This window comes from Peromyscus maniculatus, chromosome 5 (assembly GCF_049852395.1).
Source record: "Peromyscus maniculatus bairdii isolate BWxNUB_F1_BW_parent chromosome 5, HU_Pman_BW_mat_3.1, whole genome shotgun sequence".
Lineage (NCBI taxonomy): Eukaryota > Metazoa > Chordata > Mammalia > Rodentia > Cricetidae > Peromyscus > Peromyscus maniculatus.
In genome coordinates this window covers 117,878,396-117,889,113 of record NC_134856.1, presented here as the reverse complement: position 1 = coordinate 117,889,113, position 10,718 = coordinate 117,878,396, and the positions used below count along the sequence as shown (strand labels likewise).

Below are 10,718 nucleotides of genomic sequence, written 5' to 3'. Positions count from 1 at the left end.
AACCTAACACAAGGACAAATGCTCAACGATGTTCAGTGCTCCTCTATTCATAGTGGCTAGAAACTGGAAACAACCTAGATGTCCCTCAACAGAAGAATGGATAAAGAAAATGTGGTACATTTATACAATGGAATACTACTTAGCTGTTTAAAAAAATGACATCATGAAAATTGCAGGCAAATGGATGGAACTAGAAAGAAATCATCCTGAGTGAGGTAACTCAGACCCAGAAAGAGAAATATGAAATATATTTGCTTGCATGCAGATATTAACCATTAAGTAAACAATAGCCAAGCTACAATCTGTAGACCCTGAGAAGATAGGTATAGAGTAAGGGACTAGGGAGTACATGGATCTCCCTGGGATGGGGAACAGATTTTATGCATGGACTAGCAGGGGTGGACAGGAACGGGAGGATCAGCTGGGGAGAAGGAGGGAATGTGAAATTGAGGGAGGGAATTTGGGGAGGAGGAAGGGATATGGGATAAGGAAGGGAATTCAGGGAGAGACAGATAGACTTAAGGGGCATTTGAGGGGTGATGTGAAAAACTTGTGCACTGGAAACCCCCTAAAAGATACGAAGGCAATCCTAATGATGTCTATAAATAATGGAGGTGATGGAGTCCTAACTGGCCATCTCTTGTCACCAAATAAAGCTTCCAGTATCAGGAATGGGTTTCATCAAATTGAGTTGTTTGGCCAAAGGGGTCCCATGGAAATTCTCAAACAACCCAGGCTGTTGCCAAGACAATAGATTGCTCTCCACAAACTGACAGCAAGGACCTATTGCTGAACACAACACCCACACAACTCATTGACTATGGAGAGGTAGAACTAGTACCTACAAAGAACCTTCACCTCTATATTCTAGTGTTCTTGATAAAGGTACTCAGCAGGCTACCAAAAGAGAAACATAAATACTAACTCAGCCACAAAGCCTTTGGTATACAATACTGTCCAGCTGTAAAATATGCTAGGACAAGATGGGAAAAAGCTGTGGGAGTAACCAACCAACATCTGATTTGACTTTTAAGGCCTATTGCATGATATAGAACCCACATCCAACACTACTTGAGTGACCAAGAACCAGAGACTATGAAATTCTTAAAGAATTAATAAAATATTATTTTTTTAAATTAAAAATTAATATATATATATACATACATATATATGCCAATATCCCCACAAGCACAGAGACACACATTAATACATGCTATCAGAGGTACTAAGAGTCATGTGGAAGATGCTGCCTTTAGGATATTTAGGACTGAGAATGATGTCTCAGGGAATGATAATTAGGCTGAAATGAATGATGCCTAGTGATAAGAATAAGAATAACAAAAGCAAGAATGGGTAGACATTGGTACTTGCTGTGTGCCAGGGATCATATTTAATGCTTACGACACACCATCTATTTCTTCAGAGTACATAAGTAAAAAGAACTAACCCTATAAAGGTGATGAAAAAGAGTCTCAGAAAGTTAAGAAAGTGACCAAGATGAAGTCATTGGTGAGAAACAGCTGAGAGATTTGAGTCTGTGTCTATATAATTCCAAAGCCCAACAACCATTATTGTAGTGTATTAGGCAGTTCTTTTATTACTGTAACAAAATACCTGACACTTGGTACTTATTTTTAAAAATGGTTTATTCAGCTCATAGTTTTGGAAGTTTGAAGATTCTAGTTCAGTTCTGATGAGTTCCAATTGGCATATGGTATAGGGAACAGTGTTGGCAGGGTTGTCTGATGGAACAGCCACATCTGGAGCTGGGAGGCAGAGACAACTATGTGGGACATACTTGCTCTTTGTGTTGGGACGCACATTCAGAGATTGTGGTCCAGTGACCTAAGGACCTCCCATAACTCTTAAAGATTCCATGACACATCAGAGTGCCCTGACCTGAGGATTAAGTCTCTGACCACACAAACCTTATACATTATACCCAAACAGTAGCAAATATTCAAGATGTTCATGAAGTGTTGGGTAACCCAAACCCTCTGGAAGGGTAGCATATTACCTATTTCTGAGATTTCGTTCTAACCTTAGATTGAATCTCCAAACATAGAATCAAGCATGTCATAAAGGAATACTGCAATAAAGGATATGTTGGGGGGCAGGGACTCCCCACTCTAAGAAAAGTCTTCTTCTGGCTTCTTCACCCTGGGCCCAGAATAAATCTCAACAACTGGTTCTCTCCCTCTTTTGTGACAAAATTTTTATACTCCCTCTCTCTGAGCTCTACTTGTCTCTAAAACCACTCTCTCTGTTCTGAGGTATGGCTGCCCCTCCCGTGCTTCCTGGAAGTTCACTGGCCTCCTCCCCGGAGCAGAAGGTGGAACTGGAGCGTCATGAGCTGCTTTCCCTCACACTGGTTCTGAGGAGACAGCTTGTGGCGGTGCTATGAAGAGAATGCTTTACAAAGCTCTCAAAGGTGTCAAGGAGCTGAAGCAAGCAGCAAGAGCCTGAGGAGAGATCTGAGGGTTGCCTGTGGGGTGTGGAGAGTTGTCATATAAAAAGGAACAGGACAATCTGATGATTTCTTGATCATTAGATGAGGATTCCTTCACCCAGTGGTCTCATTTGATCCATGAAGCTGTTGAATAGGTGTTAGAACTTGTCTGAGATTGCTGGGGATGATAGAAAAACTGGTTTGTTGAATATTATTTTAACTACAATGCTACCACACAAGCGAACAAGTACTCCATTGGAGGGGAGGCTCTCTTTTGCTGTCACTATGTGAATAGGAGTTGTTAATCTCAGAAGCATCCATACACCATTGCCCAATTGAAGTATGTGAGCTTGTGTGTAATTTTAACATTTCTACAAATCACCTTAAAAATATAAGGAAATAGGGGAAGCTAGCCTATTATTATATGTATTTTACTTAACACTACAAATTTAAATGTTTTCAACATTCCATCTCAGTATTCATTATAAGACTTAATACAGCATTTTACATTCCACAATGCTGAAATCCAGTGTGTTTTTTGTACTCAAGGAATCTCTTGATTTAGACTACATACATTTCAAATGTTTAGTAAGCTATAAGTACTGTGTCAGAAGATACAAAGGACTAGGTGACTCCAAACATATTGTTCCTTGATAAGCATTCATTGAGCAATTACTGTTTCTAGACATAACACTAAGCCCTCCATGAGTAACAATTTATGCTGGGGGTGGGCGGTAAGAATGCCTCAGTGATTGAAACTCTAATCACTAAGTGATAGGGACTCCACTTCAGAAAGAATGAGTTTGCATTCTTTTATTTCAATTCTCAGCAGAAGGTGATAATTATTAATCTTTCATTAAATGAACTTAGTAACTCACATCTGACCAAAGTCATGTAGCTCCACATACATTGTTGGCTGTAGATAAAATGTGAGCATATGAGTTCTAGAGTTTATTCATTATACTTGACTAAAACTTTATCTATGATGTGTAACTTATCAATTCTAACTCTCCTTTGTCCTGAAATCAGCCAGTCCAGTCTTTGTTCTATGAATTTGACTCTTCTCAGGTATTTGAAATAGATAAAAATCTGATATTTGTCCTGATGTTCTCAAAGTTCATTCACGTTGTCACATATTGCATATTTTACTCTTTAAAGGCCAAATGGTCTTTCCTTGTATGTGTGTGTGTGTGTGTGTGTGTGTGTGTGTGTGTGTGTGTGTGTGTGTGTGTGTGTGTGTATGTGTGTGTATGCTACATTTTTGGTTTGTATACATCTTAATGTGTGTGCAGGTACACATTTGCATGTGTATAAGTGCCTGGGGATGCCAGAAGCCAGACTCAGGTGTCATTCCTCAGGCAGCATCCACATTTTGAGACAGAGTCTCTTCCCTGACCTGGAACTCTCCAAGTAAACCAGGCTGGCTGACCACTGAGTGCCAGGGAGCCACCGTTTCAGCACTGGGATTATAAGTACATACTTCTGGGCTTTTTAAAATGGGAATTAAACTTAAGCAAGCAATTTACCAACAGAGCTATCTCCCAGCCCCTACAAAACTTTCTTCATTTTCTGTTAGTGGTCATGTATGTGGCTTCTATGCCTTGGCTGTTGTGAATGATGCTGTAAACGAGACAGAAGTAGCCTTATTGCAGTAGAATGTCTTTAAGATTCTGATTTACTTTCTTTGAAATAAATACCTCAAAGTTGCGTTGATGGAGCACAGTGAGTCCCATTTTTAATGGTATTTGCAGAATCATTGCCCCATTTCCTATATTGGCTGCATGATTTTTATTCTCACCTGCAGTGTGGGAAACTTCTGGTTCCTCCAATATCATGCCAACACTTGACTTTAGTCTCTTCAGCCAAGGTATGAGAAAAGCATATATGCACATACAAAAGAAAGCAAGCAGACATTTATCCTATACTGTATACAAAAAGTATCTCAAAATTAATTATGAGCTTTTAAAGCTGAATTATGAGTGTTTAAAGTCAGAAACTATAAAGCCCCTAGAAGAAACCATAAGAAAAAATATGACATTATTCCAGGCAATGATTTCATAAATGTGACAACAGAAGCATAGACAACAACAAAAATAAGTAGGCCAGCATCAAATGAAACAACTGTACCACATAGGCCATCATCAACAGAGGGTGGGTAGCCTAAAAAATGCTTGCAAAGCATGTATCTAGTAAGGTGTTAATCTGATAACATTTGGGAATCCCACAACCCCTGTATGGAAAGCTGTTCGCAGCACTAATAAGAGAAATGCAAATTAAAACCACAAGGAAACACCTCATACCTATTAGAGAGCAGTTATCTGAAAGGCCAGAGACATCATCTGTTGTTCATAACCCACCAAGCCTGGATATTTGGGAGTCACAGAAGATGGTGCAATTGGTTGGGTCCTTGTTCCAATCCGATGATTTCTTATTGTCCTCATTAGGCAGTCCAACACTTTAGGCATTAGTCTCCGCTTTTCAGTTGCCCAGATTGTGAATATCATTCTGCCAAGAACTTTATCTGAGACATTATTAAATTTTAATAGGACAGTATCCATAAACATGCCAATCTAGAAAGTTCTGAGGTCAAGGTGCAAAAACAAAGTTGTGGCTACTGGGATAAATTTCAAGTAAGCATGAGTGACTGGCAATGTCAAAAGAAACGGGAGGTCAAGCCTGGAGGTCTAAGGAGCCATTTCATATAATGGTGGAGCAAAAGCCAGGCCAGAGGGGGAAAGCAAGAACAGTGAGAAGAGTGAAGCAACCTTCTGTACTGAGTCTCTTCTGTAAACACGCTCCATCAGACTGGACATCCTATAGTGGATGAGAACGGGCTTGAGAGAGACTCCAATTCTTAAGTGCATCACATTCTGTGAATGCTAACTTCCAAGTGCTTCCAGGTCATAAAAACGGTGTTATTTCTCATCCTCAATTTCATTCTCGTTACAATGAATCCATTCAAAGGAGAAATGAAATGGGAGAGATGGAGGGGTTATAGTTACCTTGATCAATTACCTGGATTCTGGGTGGGTGTTCTATAAGGGGCTCTGTTGTCTTGAAAACCACGAGAAAGCATTTTCAGAGTTTGCATGCTGGCTGCTATTCAGCTTACTCATAGTTTTTAATCCACAGAGAAAAAGCAGTGGAACAGAGAACAGGAAATTTCACCAAGCAGCAGGAACTGTTGAAATGGTTGCTCTGGCAAGAAACAACCCAGAATCACTAACCACAGCCCCAGACCTGTGTCTTCATTTCCTTTGCACAGTGTTTGGCCAGAAAACAATTGGGCTTAAAATATCACTCCTTCAACAACAAAAGAAAATACGTTGATTATTAAAATAACACATTGGACTATTTTGTTAAGAACTAGGCATGTTTTAGCTCATTTAATTTTTAGGAATATGTGAAGCCCAAATAGTTTTTTAAATCATATTTTATAGACTAGAAAATAAGGGAGAAAAATGAAAACTGACAGAGCTGAACAGTGGATGCCAGAGCCCCAGATCTCACATAAAAGTCACATGGTCTGTATTGTATGCAACAGGTCATTTAAACAGAGAAAACACACTAAGCACCTCTTGAAGAACCAGGAATGAGTGCCTGGATGTCAACGTCATGGAAGTAGCTGGATAATCAGAATAAGGCTTAGAAATTCCATCATGGCCACTAACAATAAATACATGTGATGTCTGTGGAGTCATAAACAAGCAAATCAGTTGAAAATTCAGCATGTATATTATAGACCATCATGTTCACTATTACAGCAATAGTACAAATTAAATCTGTCCTAAAACTAACAATCCATTGTTACTAGAGCAACCCAGATGTTGGTAGGAGGGTCACATGGACAAGAAGTGGTGGCATTTCACAGTTAAGGTCCTAAGTGGAACAGAAGGACTAAGGCTATCTCAGATGTTTACATGAAGGTGGACATGTCCTTTGCTTGTTCAGCATGGTAGCTGCATGTGTTCACTGAGTATTGGAAATGTAGTCAGCATGACTGAGAAAGGAAAGTTTAGTTGTGTTTAATTTTAAATAATTTAAATAAAAGGAGGTTGCTATACAGACAGTGCAGAGACTGAGAATACAATAATCTTTTCATGGGATTGTTCTAATACAAAAACTAAATTAATTTTGTACCAAATCTAAGCTTGTCCATCCTAGGATTTTTCTCATGCTTACTCATTACATGCATCCCACTTAAGCTGGAACAGAAAGGAGGAAAGCAATGATTCTGAGGAAGACATCTACCAAAGCTAAAAATAAAAAGGTGGGGCTTCTCATCCTCACTTTGACATCAAATTAGTCACCCAGTCCTGGTTGTTGTGCCCTACAGTATCTCTCAGATGTACTGCCTACTTCATGTGCTGTTTGTCTTCCACTATTGTTCTGATTCCATTATCATCACCCTTAGCCCACACACAAAGAAGAGTCACCATGAGTCACCCCCACACAAAGACAATAGAGGGCTAGCCTGCTGAAAACAACTCTACTGATGTTCTCTCTTCTCAGAAACCACTGTTGTCTACTTACTAGTTGCATACAGACTAAACCAGAGCCCCTAGTCTGGATTTTAAAGTTTCCCTGTATAGGCTGAATTTTGTGCCTGCTTAATCTGACCTTCAAATTCCCATGTTGAAGATCTAGCCTACAGTAGTATCAATACCTGACCAGATCTGAGATAATTCACATAGTGATGCTTGAGTTAAAGTGGGTTCAATAGGGTGGCCCTTAATCTAATCTGACTGGTGTCCTTATGAGATGTGGACACACAGAGAAATGTGAGCCATGTACAGAGACCATATGAAGACACACCCAGAAGAGGCCATGTGCAAGAAAAGGCAAACAAGTGAAGCTTGCTCTACTGATAGCTTGCCCTTGGACTTCCAGACTTCAGAACTGTGACAAAATAAATCTGTTACTTATGCTGTTGAGTCATGGTGTTTGTTACCACAGCCTAGCAATCAAATAAATTGGCCATTTAGCCCAATCTGTGTGTTGTCTAACTGGTCATCTAATGCTTTTGCTCACCTGGCCATAAACCCTAAGACCAAGCCTACTTCTCACATAATGGATGGTTTCTGTTGGGACCACTTGTGTTGATTGTTTCTAGATCCAGCTCAACCCTCATCCTCTGTCATCGGGGAAGCTATCTCAGGTGGATGGTCCTCCCTTAGCTCTCTGCTGATCCTACATCTTCAACTGTATCCTCCTCTTCTCCTGCTTGATGTTGTTGGAGGATCATGAGCAAACTGTTAAGAAAGAATGCCCTTCCAAGCCTCTTTCCTGTGGGCCACTGAAGCACATCTATATGACAAGTAAGATGATACTGGAAGATGTTAGGTGGAGTTTAAGAAAGGCCTCTACATGGGCTGTAGATGGAGCTGACATTTGTTTTCTCTGCCTTTCACTCGCTTCCATTCTTTTTCCTTGGAGTAAACATAGTTTCCAGAGTACTTACCTCGAAACCACAGGGACTGTTAAGATCTAAAATGTTCTCAGTTCATGAAAATAATATGTGAAATGAGGAATATGTCAGCTATCTTGATTTAATAATTTCATAATGTATCCAATGATGATACAGTAATGCCATAGTCAAAGTTAGACTACGCATATTGCAGTCTCATAAGGTAAATAATGGAGTTAAAAATTCCTATCACCTGATGACATCATAGCCCTAATGACATCATAGACAGCTTTTCAGTCTGGTGTAGTGATGCTGGTATCATTTAACCTTCTGCACCTTCAAACATATAAAGTATATCCCACACAATGCATATATACTATACAATACCATACTATACTATACTATACTTTTAAATACTTATTTTAGAGAATGTGCTTTATGGTAAAATAGTAGTTTACTATAAAGTGGCATAACATACATTATCCATCTCACACTTATCATGGTTCTTGATTAGATTTAAAGGTTACCTGGAAACTATGTACAATAGCTCACACCTGTAATCTCTGCAATTGGGAAGTTGAGACAGGAGGTTTGCCATGAATTTCAGGACAGGGAATAAGGTAGAAGGTGATAGAGGAGGATACCCAACTTTCTACTCTGACCTGCATGAGTACTCATGATGTTTGTTTATTGGTAACACATGTGTACATGCACATTGCACACATGTGCACACACCCATGGATAGAGATGAGAGAGAGAGATCGAGATCATATTGAGTGCATAACCCATCCACCTATGTGTGTTTACATGTACTCTGTGATGTTTGTGCAATGATAAAAATGTCTAATAACACAATTCTCACAACATACCCCCAGTAGTAAACATCATGTAACTGTATTCATATCAAACCATCACACCATGGGCCATGTTTTATTGTTGCTTGCTCCTTCATAAAGCCAAAGGGAAATACACTATACAGAAATTTGGCCCTAGATTATTCAAAAGCCTTGAAGAAGCACAAACCACATGTGCTTCTGACATTCTTGACATACAAGAAAAATGAAGTCCTTCCTTGTATATGGAATTTATTTATTTTTTAACCAGATTCTTTCTGCCCAATGACATGTGATTCCTGACAGACATGTGGTACTCTGTTTTCTAGTGTCTCACAGTCTGGAGTTCCTCAGATATGTGCACTATTCTCATCTGTTAGAGGTTCTCTGAGGATAGAAGGCCCTGATTTTATCTTGTGTCTCCTACCTGTTCTGGCTATGGGATGTGTTCAATGAATGCTATGGAATTGTCTGAAGTTTTGTGAATCTTAGCAGAGGGGAAATGCCCTCTTTAGCCCCATCATCTCTGAAATGTTTGTTCTTCCGCAGATTTCAGTGTAAGAACATAGATAGACCAAATGGTATGCCTTCAACCACATTCATATGCACTGTCTTGTTGAATGGCTAGTTTTACTTATCTGTCAACTCTTTGGACAAAGGTGGAGCTGGAGAATTGGGCAGTCTAACAGCCCAATTATAAAATATACACACAGACGCTTATATTATTTAAACTGTTTGGCCTAATGGCTCAGGCTTCTAGCTATTTAGTTCTTACATCTTAAATTAATTCATTTCTATAAATCTAGACCTTGCCACATGGCTCATGGCTTACTGGCATCTTCCCATGCTGCTTATCATGGCAGCGGCTGGCAGTGTCTCTCTCTACCTTACTGTTCTCTCAATTCTTCTCTCTGTGAGTCCCGCCTATACTTCCTGCCTGGCCACTGGCCAATCAGTTTTTTATTTATTGACTAATCAGAGCAATTTGACATACAGACCATCCCACAGCACAAAGGTATTTAAATTATACTATTTTTGTCTCAGTTTTTATCCTCCAGACAAACCATCAGGTCCTACTTTGCCACAAGTACATCTTACTCAGTAGAAGAAAGGCACATTTTAACAGAAGATGAGAAAAACTTAGCCTTTGTATCAGTCAGCTTGGGATGCCATAACAAGTACCACAGATTGGGAGTCTTGGTACAAATGTATCCTTCACAGTTCTGGATATTGAAGTCTGAGGTGAAGGCGAGAACAGGGTTGGTTATTCCTGTGTCTGATCCTATTTGCTCTCAGGGAGCCTCTTCATATGTTCATATCATCTTTTCTCTCATCACATGTACCCTCACAACTCTCTGACATAAGTCAGGCTGACTTAGAGCCCTGTTGTAGGACCCCTCCTTAAAGGTCATTTCTGTATATAAGGTCACATTCTGGGGTACTGGGAATTAAGATTTCAGCATATGCACTGGGAGCATAATTCAACCCATGCAGCCTTCACATGTGGCTTAAATTATGTGTGCAGAGAATACAATTAGAATTTAAGGCATGTCAAAGAACCCCAAGCCTCCACTGTAGAGATAAAAAAGACCCTCCTGTGTTTTAGCCACTGAGTTGGGCTTGGAGTGGATGGGCTGCTTTCTGGAACATTCCATGAAGAAGTAAAGGTGAGAACACAGAGACATTCCATTGAAACAAGGACACAGTAGCATATTCATCTCTGGTCATTGTACTATACAATACTTCCTTAGATGTTTCCCAAAGAGTCACTGAGTATGTGGACTGTTGAGCAGCATTTTATGATGAAGGTTTTGCAGCCAAGTAAATCTGGGGAATTGAAAGAAGGAAAGAAAGAAAGAAAGAAAGAAAGAAAGAAAGAAAGAAAGAAAGAAAGAAAGAAAGAAAGAAAGGAAGGAAGGAAGGAAGGAAGGAAGGAAGGAAGGAAGGAAGGAAGGAAGGAAGGAAGGAAGGAAGGAAGGAAGAAAGAAAGGAGAAAATAATGGGAGAGGACAGAGGGAGGGGAAGAAGG

The 10,718-nt window shown here is 39.7% G+C and overlaps 1 long non-coding RNA gene across 2 annotated transcripts; it reads right to left on the bottom strand.

Annotated features, from left to right (window-relative positions):
* Window positions 1-1,628: 1,628 nt before the first annotated feature.
* Window positions 1,629-8,098, bottom strand: LOC121829802 (uncharacterized). Of its 2 annotated transcripts, XR_013051572.1 has the most exons (3): window positions 7,911-8,098; window positions 4,248-5,647; window positions 1,629-2,627 (listed from the first exon to the last, which is right to left on the bottom strand). It is a non-coding gene; the product is annotated as an uncharacterized LOC121829802 (long non-coding RNA). The 2 variants fall into 2 exon arrangements; XR_013051571.1 differs by lacking the exon at window positions 4,248-5,647.
* Window positions 8,099-10,718: the final 2,620 nt, after the last annotated feature.